The sequence below is a fragment of the Lissotriton vulgaris genome, chromosome 12, assembly GCF_964263255.1.
Source record: "Lissotriton vulgaris chromosome 12, aLisVul1.2, whole genome shotgun sequence".
NCBI lineage: Eukaryota > Metazoa > Chordata > Amphibia > Caudata > Salamandridae > Lissotriton > Lissotriton vulgaris.
The window spans coordinates 355,501,775-355,515,036 of record NC_141700.1 but is presented as its reverse complement, the minus strand read 5'-3'; the positions used below and the strand labels follow the sequence as shown (position 1 = coordinate 355,515,036).

General features: G+C 43.2%; 1 protein-coding gene across 1 annotated transcript in view; it reads right to left on the bottom strand.

Moving 5' to 3' along the window:
• The window catches only part of ITFG1 (integrin alpha FG-GAP repeat containing 1), a 1,017,137-nt gene that overhangs the window by 1,003,008 nt on the left and 867 nt on the right, over nucleotides 1–13,262 (bottom strand). The window lies entirely within an intron of this gene.

Genomic DNA, 13,262 nt, shown 5'->3' with positions numbered 1-13,262 from the left:
GTAAATAGGAGCAGTCCATCAGCCAATTTTGGCTGAGGTTCTGTTATTCGAATTCGGTTTAAAGAGTGCTGGGTGATACTATCAAGTTTGTTTAAATGATCGACAAGCGCACGCACTGTTGCTTATTTGCCTTGATTAATTGTTGCAGCTGGTAGCCATATGTAACTAAAATGGAGGTAAATGACTGTTTATTTTGTTGCCGCCTTCTGTGGCTAAATGTGCAATATGGTGAAACATTGTTTCTTTTGAGGGCGTCCTGTACAGGATCCACCCTTGTTGATTCAAGCTGCTGGAATGAAAAAAGGGCGTGGGTCTCCAGGGGTTTGGTAAATTACAAACAGTAAATGTTACTTTGTAAACTCGTCAGGCATCAAAAGAGCTGGTTTTCTGTACCGATTTGAGAGCTAAACTGTGTTTTCGCTTTCCTTGGGAAAAGATGGTCGAAAGTTAAGAGTTCAAACTTGGGTGACGCCTTCATAAATTCCACAGAGTGAAATATTCGAAATGGCTGTGGTTGCATTTTCTGCAAAAAGAATAGACACTGTTTTGTGTCAAATTATACTGCTTATCATTTAAAACTACATTTGGCAGGCGTTCAATTCCCTGCTTTGAAGCATTTCAGTATGAATAGTAATGATAATACTCACAAAGTGTCAAAGGAGGAGGAAGTATTTAAAGAAAGATGTGATTTTCTGGTTAACTCTGTTGTCAATTCAATACATAAGGTGGGAATTCAGTTGTAACTGCCAAATTATCTGCGGTTTGCGCCTCCCAGGGTCAAAAGATTAATAAAGAATAAACGTAAACCTGTTGGGAAGAATCTTCATGGTAATGGAGCATAATTTGGAAGACTGGGGTTTAATTCTGCAGTATGGAGAGGATATTAAGACCTGAATATAGCTTCCCTGGGTGGGCCACGCACAAGGCGATATGCTGATTTGAATGATCAGTTTTCTGCTGTCTTCTATCATAATGATGCCACTAGTTCTTTCAACTACACTGTACTGAAAAGGACCCTGCCATTAGTTCCAGGCAGTTGATATGGAGTCATTGCTTTTCCGCTGACCATTTTCCTCCAATGATGGCATCCCCACATAGCGCTCCCCAGCCAGATTTGGGGGCGTCGGATTCTATTATGATATCCGGATTAGACCCGCAAATGGTTCTGCCAAAGGATGCATCTATGTGTGCCAGCCACAACGCATTTCTTCCAGAACAGCTGATAAAGCACAGACAGTGATTCTGGATGCGAAAGGTAATCCCATATTTGAATCGGGAAGGTTATAGCACCCAAATTCCAATCAGGGGTTCCTCCACCTTTTGAGGATGAGTATATAAAGTCCAGAATCAGAATTTCAATTGACCAGGTCGCAAAAATGCCCCAGACAGTCATTTCAGCCAAAGTGGCAGTGGCCCTAGTTTTGAATGCTCCACTTGTCACTTTTCTAAGAAGGGGTGGTAAAGGCCCCAGGTGAGGTGTGGATAGAGCCTGGCCAGCATGCTAGGGCAAGAGATTCGCCAACTTGGGACCACGGACGACGTTTTTGTGCCTGACTAAGGTAAAAATGCAGGAAGGAGGTAGGACCTAGAGGTAATATCTAGAAGGGCAAGACAGCAGTGTGTTTTTGGGCAATGCAAATGCTGCTTTTTCTTATGAGAGAGGCAAAGGATTTTGAATTGATCCAAAACTGGGGGACCTTGCTAATTCAGAAGGTGGATAAAAATAGCCAAGGTTTTTATTTGGTGATGACAAAATTAAAGATTTGGCCAAGTCTATGATGAGAGGGGTGCAATTGAAAGCCGAGAGGGGTGCAATTGAAAGCCGTGAGGTGAATCAAGCAAAGGTCAAGCTTGAGCAGGTGGTTCGGAGGAGAGATAAGGAGGAGGAATTCAGTTTTGGAGGTGTTGCGCAGGAGGTGGTTCTCAGTTAACCAATTTTGAGTAGACGTTAGGGTAGAGTTGAGTGAGATGATGTTATACAGGTATGAGATTTTCAAGTAAAGTTGTGTGTTGTCCGGGTACATTTGGAAGGAAATGTTCATGTCATTTAGAGAATTAGCAAGAGGTTCCAAAAACAGGTTGGAGAGGATAGTAGAGAGGGCGGACACTCATGAGTGCTGGAGAGGACTGGGAGAGTGAGTGGTTTACCTTAACCCTTTGTGTTCTGTGGTGGAGGAAGTAGGTGAACCATTGTAATACCAGTCCCGAAAATCCCATCCTGTTCTTCAGAGTGGAAAGGAGGTTGTTGTGATTAACCGTGTCGAATGCAGAGGAAAGATCAAGGAGGATCAGGAGGCAGGAATCCTTTTGGTCAAGCATTTTTAAGATGTCGTCGAAACGTGCGTGAGTGGCGATTCTGTGCTGTGCCCCTTCCGAAAGTCTGATTGATGCTGGTTAAGGAGTTGGAAATTCTCCATGTGAGCACAAAGTTGGGATTGTACGCATTTTTCTAGTAGTTTGGCTAGAGTGGGGATGTTCGATATGGGGCAGAAATTATTGAGGTTAGATTTATCTGCAGTTGTTTGTTTTAGTATGAGTGATACCAGCGCTGCTTTTAGACAGTCAGGAATCGTGCCTTGTGAGAGAGAAGTGTTTACAAACCTTGTCCAGGTAGGGATGAGAATATTCTTGATCTCTTTGAAGATGGTCGGGGACAGAGGGTCAATAAAGTAGTTGGAAGGAGTGATGTTCAGAAGAATCCTGTTGATGTCTTTTTCACTGAAAGGGCTAAAGGTGGTCCATGAGGCATTGTTCTTAATGATCAGGCTTATGAGATTGGGGTTTTCCAAGCGGACAGGAGGTGGTGAGGACCCTGAAACTGGCAGTAGAGCCTTCTTAGAGGCAAGTTCGAGTGGGCTGGGTATGCTCAGACGTGAGTCCCAGGCTCTCCACATCACTGGAGTCAAGCATTCCAGGCTGAAGAAGGCTGATAGCCAGAAACCGGTCCTTGGATGCTTGATTGCGGTCTAGGAAAGACATGGCTTGGTAGTTCAGGCTGGACTGTTCCCATAAGGCACAGGGTCAAGGCTGATTTGCATATAGCCAGTGTCTGACCTAGGGTGGTGTGGAGTGCAAAAAAACGATGGATTTAGGCCCAGATCTTTTTACTGGGGTGAATGTAACACATTGTTCTGCATTCTGTCCATCAACTGTGTTTTGTGTAATTATGTGGCACTGAGTGGTATTTGGAGTGTATGTTGCATTGAGTGCTGTGTAATTATGTGGCACTGAGAGGTATTTGGAGTGTATGTTGCATTGAGTGCTGTGTAAATATGTGGCGTGTAATTAGGTGGTACTGAGTGGTATTTGGAAAGTATGTTGCATTGAGTGTAGTGTAATTATGTGGCGTGTAATTATGTGGCACTGAGTGGTATTTGGAATGTACGTTGCATTGAGTGCAGAGTAATTATGTGGAGTTTAATTATGTGGCACTTAGTGGTATTTGGAGTGTATGTTGTATTCGGTGCAGTGTAATTATGTGGCGTGTAATTATGTGGCACTGAGTGGTATTTGGAGTGTATGTTGCATTGAGTGCAGTGTAATTATGTGGCGTGTAATTATGTGGCACTGAGCGGTATTTGGAATGTATGTTGTGTTGAGCGCAGTGTAATTATGAAGCATATAATTATGTGGCACTGAGTGGTATTGTGTGGAGTGTCTGTTACATTGAGTGCAGTGTAATTATGTGGCGTGTAATTATGTGGCACTGAGTGTTATTTGGAGTGTATGTTGCATTGAGTGCAGTGTAAATATGTGGCGTGTAATTATGTGGCACTGAGTGGTATTTGGAATGTACGTTGCATTGAGTGCAGAGTAATTATGTGGAGTTTAATTATGTGGCACTTAGTGGTATTTGGAGTGTATGTTGCATTCGGTGCAGTGTAATTATGTGGCGTGTAATTATGTGGCACTGAGTGGTATTTGGAGAGTATGTTGCGTTGATTGCAGTGTAATTATGTAGCATATAATTATGTGGCACTGAGTGGTATTGTGTGGAGTGTATGTTGTATTCAGTAGAGTGTAATTATGTGGTGTGTAATTATGTGGCACTGAGTGGTATTTGGAGTGTATGTTGCATTGAGTGCTGTGTAATTATGTAGCATATAATTATGTGGCACTGAGTGGTATTGTGTGGAGTGTGTGTTGCATTCAGTAGTGTGTAATTATGTGGCGTGTAATTATGTGGTACTGAGTGGTATTTGGAGTGTATGTTGCATTTAGTGCAGTGTAATTATGTGGTGCGTAACTATGTGGCACTGAGTGTGATTTGGAGTGTATATTGCATTGAGTGCAGTGTAATTAGGTGGCGTGTAATTATGTGGCACTGAGTGGTATTTGGAGTGTATGTTGCGTTGAGCACAGTGTAATTACGAAGCATATAATTATGTGGCACTAAGTGGTATCGTGTGGAGTGTCTGTTGCATTGAGTGCAGTGTAATTATGTGGCGTGTAATTATGTGGCACTGAGTGGTATTTGGAGTGTATGCTGCATTGAGTGCAGTGTAAATATGTGGCCTGTAATTATGTGGCACTGAGTGGTATTTGAAATGTACGTTGCATTGAGTGCAGAGTAATTATGTGGAGTTTAATTATGTGGCACTGAGTGGTATTTGGAGTGTATGTTGCATTGAGTGCAGTGTAATTATGTGGTGTGTAATTATGTGGCACTGAGTGGTATTTGGAGTGTATGTTGCGTTGAGTGCAGTGTAATTATGTAGCATAAAATTATGTGGCACTGAGTGGTATTGTGTGGAGTGTATGTTGTATTCGGTAGAGTGTAATTGTGTGGCATGTAATTATGTGGCACTGAGTGGTATTGTTTGGAGTGTATGTTGCATGAGTGCAGTGTAATTATGCAGCATATAATTATGTAGCACTGAGTGGTATTTTGTGGAGTGTGTTGCATTCAGTAGAGTGTAATTATGTGGTGTGTAATTATGGGGCACTGAGTGGTATTTGGAGTGTATGTTGCATTGTGTGCAGTGTAATTATGTTGCATATAACTATGTGGCACTGAGAGGTATTTGGAGTGTATGTTGCATTGAGTGCTGTGTAAATATGTGGCGTGTAATTAGGTGGTACTGAGTGGTATTTGGAAAGTATGTTGCATTGAGTGCAGTGTAATTATGTGGCGTGTAATTATGTGGCACTGAGCGGTATTTGGAATGTATGTTGTGTTGAGCGCAGTGTAATTATGAAGCATATAATTATGTGGCACTGAGTGGTATTGTGTGGAGTGTCTGTTGCATTGAGTGCAGTGTAATTATGTGGCGTGTAATTATGTGGCACTGAGTGTTATTTGGAGTGTATGTTGCATTGAGTGCAGTGTAAATATGTGGCGTGTAATTATGTGGCACTGAGTGGTATTTGGAATGTACGTTGCATTGAGTGCAGAGTAATTATGTGGAGTTTAATTATGTGGCACTTAGTTGTATTTGGAGTGTATGTTGCATTCGGTGCAGTGTAATTATGTGGCGTGTAATTATGTGGCACTTAGTGGTATTTGGAGAGTATGTTGCGTTGATTGCAGTGTAATTATGTAGCATATAATTATGTGGCACTGAGTGGTATTGTGTGGAGTGTATGTTGTATTCAGTAGAGTGTAATTATGTGGTGTGTAATTATGTGGCACTGAGTGGTACTTGGAGTGTATGTTGCATTGTGTGCAATGTAATTATGTTGCATATAACTATGTGGCACTGAGAGGTATTTGGAGTGTATGTTGCATTGAGTGTTGTGTAATTATGTAGCATATAATTATGTGGCACTGAGTGGTATTGTGTGGAGTGTGTGTTGCATTCAGTAGTGTGTAATTATGTGGCGTGTAATTATGTGGTACTGAGTGGTGTTTGGAGTGTATGTTGCATTTAGTGCAGTGTAATTATGTGGTGCGTAACTATGTGGCACTGAGTGTGATTTGGAGTGTATATTGCATTGAGTGCAGTGTAATTAGGTGGCGTGTAATTATGTGGCACTGAGTGGTATTTGGAGTGTATGTTGCGTTGAGCACAGTGTAATTATGAAGCATATAATTATGTGGCACTAAGTGGTATCGTGTGGAGTGTCTGTTGCATTGAGTGCAGTGTAATTATGTGGCGTGTAATTATGTGGCACTGAGTGGAATTTGGAGTGTATGTTGCGTTGAGTGCAGTGTAATTATGCAGCATATAATTATGTAGCACTGAGTCGTATTGTGTGGAGTGTGTTGCATTCAGTAGAGTGTAAATATGTGGCCTGTAATTATGTGGCACTGAGTGGTATTTGAAATGTACGTTGCATTGAGTGCAGAGTAATTATGTGGAGTTTAATTATGTGGCAAAGAGTGGTATTTGGAGTGTATGTTCCATTGCAGAGTGTGAGAGGGTGCTGAGTGCGAGGGAATGGTGGCATGCTGCGCTTTAGATGAATATGTTTAAAAGAAAAGAGTGCCATACTCCGATTGCTACAATAGTTAATTGTGGATGCGTTAACAATTGATGTGTGCACTGATGGCTGGTGGTGTGTGTGTGCCTGTAGAAATGGTGCACTGATGGCTGGTTTTGTGTGGGCCTGGTGAAAGCGTGCACTGACGGCTGGTGGTGTGTGTGGGCCTGGCCGGCTGGTGGTGTGTGTGCCTGGTGGAAGCATGCACTGATGGCTGGTGGTGTGTGCCTGGTGAAAGCGCACACTGACGGCTGGTGGTGTGTGTGCCTGCTTAAAGCGTGCACTGACATATGGTGGTGTGTGCCTGGAGGAATCTTGCACTGACGGCTGGTGGTGTTTGTGCCTGGTGAAAGCGTGCACTGACAGCTGGCGGTGTGTGCCTGGTGAAAGCGTGCACTCATGGCTGGCGGTGTGTGTGTGTGTGCCTGGTGAAAGCGTGCACTGACGGCTGGTGGTGTGTGCCTGGTGTAAGCGTTCCCTGATGACTGATGGTGTCTCTACCCGGTGAAAGTGTGCACTGACAGCCGGTGGTGTGTATGCCTGGTGAAAACGTGCACTGATGGCTGGTGGTGTGTGTGTGCCTTTTGAAAGCATGCACTGATGGCTCATGCTGTGTGTGTGCCTGGCCGGCTGGTGCTGTGTGTGCCTGGTGGAAGCATGCACTGATGGCTGGTGGTGTGTGCCTGGTGAAAGCGCACACTGACGGCTGGTGGTGTGTGTGCCTGCTTAAAGCGTGCACTGACATCTGGTGGTGTGTGCCTGGAGGAATCTTGCACTGACGGCTGGTGGTGTTTGTGCCCGGTGAAAGCGTGCACTAACGGCTGGTGGGGTTTGTACCCGGTGAAAGCGTGCACTAACGGCTGGTGGGGTTTGTACCCGGTGAAAGCGTGCACTGATGACTGGTGATGTGTGTGTGCCTGGTGAAAGCGTGCACTCACGGCCGGTGATGTGTATGCCTGGGCAAAGCGTGCACTGATGGCTGGCGGTGTGTGTGTGTGCCTGGTGAAAGCGTGCACTGACGGCTGGTGGTGTGTGCCTGGTGAAAGCGTGCACTGATGACTGATGGTGTCCGTGCCTCGTGAGAGTGTGCACTGACGGCCGGTGGTGTGTATGCCTGGTGAAAGCGTGCACAGAAGGCTGGTGGTGTGTGCGTGTGCCTGGTGAAAGCGTGAACTGATGGCTGGTGGTGTGTGTGTGTGCCTGGTGAAAGTGTACACTGACGGCTGGTGGTGTGTGCCTGGTGGAAGCGTACACTGACGACTGATGGTGTCTGTGCCCGGTGAAAGTGTGCATGGACGGCCGGTGGTGTGTATGCCTGGTGAAAGCGTGCACTGATGGCTGGTGGTGTGTGTGTGCCTGTTGAAAGCATGCAATGATGGCTGGTGGTGTGTGTGTGCCTGGCCGGCTGGTGGTGTGTGTGCCTGGTGGAAGCGTGCACTGATGGCTGGTAGTGTGTGTCTCTGGTGAAAGCGTGCACTGACAGCTGGTGGTGTGTGCCTGGTGAAAGCGTGCACTGACGGCTGGTGGTGTGGGTGCCTGGTGAAAGCGTGCACTGCCGTTTGGTGGTGTGTGTGCCTGGTGAATGCGTGCACTGATGGCTGGTGGTGTGTGTGTGTGTGCCTGGTGAAAGCGTGAACTGATGGCTGGTGGTGTGTGTGTGTGCCTGGTGAAAGGTAGAAGGAAGCGCTATGGACTGTGTGTGAAATCCAAGAAAGAGTTCAGAATGCACAGGCAGAGGGCAGCTCGGGTTACAAGCTGCCTTTGAAGAAGATCAGGCAGCACTGGGCAACCATGCCAGCATTCCAAGGAGCAGACGGTCGTTCACGTTAGAAGTGTGATGTCCTGAGGACATATGGCACTGTGAGGAGCCTGGGAGACACACGTAGACGCTAAGTGCCTGAGGAGATAAGGAGTGGAAGGAATTCCTTTGAAGTGTGATGCCGAGGCTCGGGAGAAAAGCGCGTGCACGGGCACAAGCACTGTGCGTAATCCGACTCCCTAAGACCTTAGTTTTAAGAGTTGGGTTCAACACAATAGTTTCGAGTAATAAATTACTCGACCTAAAAAGGAGGGTCAAAGAGGCAGGACTGACCACTAGCAAGTAAGGATTTTAAAGGACACAAACTAACAAATAGAAGTTACAACAGGTCTTGAATGATCGACCTAGAAAGGGGAAGAGACAGAGAATAGAGGAAGACAGCTTGTATAAGAAAGGTGGAAAAAAGGATGAGACACAAGGGTAATACATTGAAAATAAATTATGAAATATTACACAAATAGACAGGACAGAGTAAAAAGGATGAAAAGAGCATTAGAGTGAGACAGTAATGTTAAAGAAAGGAGGGAACAGGTAACACAAAGAGTAAGAAAAAATGTATCCATATTGATATAAAATTCCAGAGCAATGAATTAGTTTAAAAGAGTTGGAATAAGAACGCAGGTGAAAAGGTAGGGGAGAATGGACGGAAAACAGTGAAAGCTAGAGAAACAATAGAGGACTGAAAGACAAAGAAAAACAGGTTAGAGAAAGAAGAATGCAATAAAGCATTAGTGAGGAAGAACGAGAGAAATTGAAACAAAGATGTAAATAGGAAATGACCTTGGAAAAAACAGCCACACCAAAAGCAATGATAGGTAGAGTCAATGAAAGACGGAAAGAAGATTGAAAGGAGAGACTCCTTGGTTAAATTATTTTGAGCAATGTTTTGATACATGTAGAGGATGCAGGAAATAAACTATCCATATAATCATTGAAAATATATCCACATCAGCATTGCTTGCATGGGAACCAAAACACTGATTGGTTGTTACAGGGTAAGGTGTTTGAATGTGTAGCCATTCTCTAGTGGCACTGGACACATAGGTCATGAAATCTGTCAACTATGCAAGGCAATTTGCGAGTATGTAGAGTCTTTGCATGTGCTGAAACACTTTGCGCATGCAGAGACAATTTGCATGCTCAGAAACATCAGAAAATGGTTGCTGGGGAGCGCGGGGATTAGGAGTTGCAGAGGGCATTTTGGGGGGCTACTTCCATAACCACTTGCTATAAATTAGATCCTTTTAAAACGATGTCACTCGGATGAATATTGAGCTTTTAGAGTATGACTGAAGTGTCATACAGTGTCATACTGTATTTGAGTTACTATCCCTTTCACCACCTCATGAAGTAAGCCTTGCCTGCTCATTATAAATTGAATGAAATTGTCTTAATACCTGACGCACCAATGGTAAACAACAGTATCCACCACTAACACTACCCAGTGACCATCTACTGCCCCATGGCCTAAATAAAAATTCTCACATTATATGAAAAATCTTTGGGTGGGAAGAAGGTTTGAAAAAATAAAACCAACAAAATGAAAGAACACCTTGACAGGACCCTAGACAAGGTGGAGAATGAATTGAGATGGGCAGACACCACCCTAGACTTAACATACAATTCTGGCTTTCCCACTTTACCTAGATTTGCTGGAAATAAACACAATTATAAAAATATAAGCCCGCAATACAGTGACATTTCCCGAGAGGATAGGGCAAACGGCGCCTCTCCTCATGGTTTTATGGTCTATTCCCCAAGAAGTAACATGGTGGTAAAATAATATCACTTTGAACAATCCGTACTGCACTTCAATATTGGATCTCTAAGTTTACCAAATTGTTTGATCTTGGGCAAATCACGTTTTCCCTGTGACTGTGTCCTAATCTGATAATATCCATGCACCTTGAAGGAGACTTAAGAGAAGAAATACAAGAACATGTATTCAGCATGTCACTCCAGCATAGTTTTCAATCACAAAATCATGGAGGTTTAGCCACAGGTCTTTTACATTCTCTATCAGCATCCCCAAAGACAGCCTGGACTTGAAGCTGCATCATGCAAGACCCTTCCTGTGCTACAGGTCCTCCTTCCGAGCCACCAACAGGGATCTCTTTCACAGCTCACCGATAGCCAAAATAGCAAAGTGAAGACACCCTGTCACGTGGGTTGAGTGGGCTCATTAGGCACAGCTGTAAGCAGCTAAAAGCAGAACATCTGGATTCCAGAACTAGCAGAGTGAAGGCAAGGGGCAGACCATTACAGTAACAAATAAATAAAAACAAGCAGCTGACGACCCTAATTGGTGAGCACTGTCAAATAAGCTGTTCTATACCCCTCGGTCAACGCAAAATCATAGCCCTATTTCTATGTTGTTGGAAATTCCTGGTTTTTGGTTTTCGAACTATAGTCACCCTACATGTACCATAAGAATCAAACACAAAGCAGAAGAAAATATTGATTGGTTGCAGAAGGATTACAGTGATGAAACTATAGCAATGGCCATTCGAGTCAAGACAGAGGAGATTGCTGAGATGGGTACTTCCCTACGAGCATCTTGCTTGAGCTTTCTGCAAAATGGCCTTTATCACTAATAAGACCTTACACACCTTCATGGAATGATAACTGGCATTGAAGCTGAAGACATCTGGTGGAACTAGATCTTCACGTAATGCTGACACACTGCTCCGTGAACCCCAGTTTTTAAAGAAGGAATACATATGGCACAAACCTTTCCCGGTAGAGCTACCAGAGGCCGTTACTCTTTGCCTACGAACCACTACTTAATTGCCTATATTTAAGACTGAACTGAAAGCCCTAGTCTTCTAAAGATAATATAATTAGGCCCTCTTCTCCTTATCCATGCTCTTCAGACTTGTTCTTGGACTGCTTATGATAAACAAGTTTAATATCTTGTAGGGACTGGATATTGACTTTGATCTCCCTTTCTCTCCGATCTTCTTTCTGCTCTATGTTGCAAGACATACTATTCCACGTCTCCAACCTGTTGTATGTTTGCTGCCGGATTAAGTTAACTTGAGTTAATTACTGTGATGGAGCAATGGCTCATAGAAAATAGTCTTGCTTGTCAATGATCTGCTTCTTTAACTCACTAACATGTTATTAAATATGTTTTGTGTAAACTAATGAGCAACACATGGGTTAGTGAAGCTTGCATATGTGTTTTCAACTCAAACAAATTATTAAAAACCACTTTAACAGGGAAATCTTTACTGTGCACGCGTCAACTGCATCTATGTAGTGTGACGAAATAACGCTTGGAGGGAAATTCTTGCGCATGAGCAGAAGGCACTAAAATGGAGTCCTAAAGACTTGAGTGTATGGCAAATGCTTAGCTGAAGTGAAAACTAGCTATTTCACTAATGCTAATGCGGGGAAAATATTAATAAGCAATGGGGAATAGAGTAGAGATGGGTGGTATGCAGTGAAACAATTTATTTTTTAAAGTAACATTTTTCTTTCTGACTTTGTCACTAGTGTGCATTTGGGCCTCTCATGTATAACTGAAGTAAGCTGAACCATGTGACAGCTGCACTTGACTATTGAGAGTGGACCCGGAAGGATGACACTGAGGTTAGAAGAGGGGCAAGGTCGCAGAGTGTCCAAGCTTGAGAACAGGCGGTGAAATGTTCAAATGAATGGATCTACATGTTAGATTTTTAACAAATGTTGCAGATCAAATGTGAAAAGCGGATGGGAAATGAAAGTTATGAATAAAAAAATTAAGGGGATGTGTCTGTGAACAATGGGCTAACTGAATAAAGTGATATGTAAGCATGGTGTGATGATCATCCCCCTTGCCTGACCAATTAGATTTCGTACTTTTACGATATTGAAACTTTAGTGGGTGGTACATGAAGAACAATAGGTATAATTGAGATAGTTTTAGTTAGTTTGTCAGAGGAAGATTTGCTGAATGCTGCAGAGCTTGGGATGCTGTCGGTATAACTGGTGATACTGATGCTAGGAGAGATGCTGTGAGATGCTGATGAAGAATCGAATGCAGAGCCTGAAGCAGAACTTTCTATCCTAATTAATTGGGTTGGATAAAAAGATTGCGGAAGAATCTTGAGGAGGAGGATAGTGTCAGAGAGGGGTGCAGCACAAGCGTCGGTTCTAGAAGAGGTCAACTATCCTGTCCTGAAGTCTTTGTCTCCTGAACTATCCCGGGGGACCCTTACCAGCCCTTTGGCCAGGGGGTTGGTCTTCACACCTTTCTTGGTAAATATAACTGTGCATTTGCAGATTTTCTTTTCTCTCTGTCCTCTCCCATTCTGAGAAAAGTCATTTCAAGAGTTCGAAGTATGTGTTTGATGATTGAATAATTGAATTTTCTCTCCTACGAGTGATGGTGTCTGTACTGAATTTTTAAGTGGTTCACATGCGTTTAATTTAGGTAAAGACTTAAAACTTTCCTGAGTCTGTGGTTATTTACTTAAAAGTATAAAAAAGGTTAGAGTTATGTTCATCATCACTATCAATTAGTTAACTAATGTTCCATCGACCAGAGGAAAGAACTTTTTAATCAGTGAGAGGTTAGTTAGGAATAATTAATAACTAATCATGATATTGTGATCACACATATAAACTTTGACTCCAGCGGTTCACTCAATTGTGTGTTTATGGGCCCAGGCGAGTATGTGGTAGTAGAGTATGTGTTGTTGGTACGCCGCTGGATCAACTGCACGCCACTTTCTCTCATCTCAGGTAAACACATGCAGACATATTCTTTTCATTAAACTACAGGAGGACTACTGATTACAATTAGAATGCCTATGCAGGTTTATGTTGCTTAACCTTTTTCTCTTAAGGCATAAACAGTTTATGCAACTTCGTACTCTTACGGAACTTGCCACTTTATATGTAATGCACGTGCAACATCTCAATCAAATGTAACATGCTACTTCTTATGCAAAGAACTCTTACGTCTACTGGAAATCTCCATAGAATATATAACAACGCATAAATAAGCAACTTTCCTCCAGCAACAAATTCACGC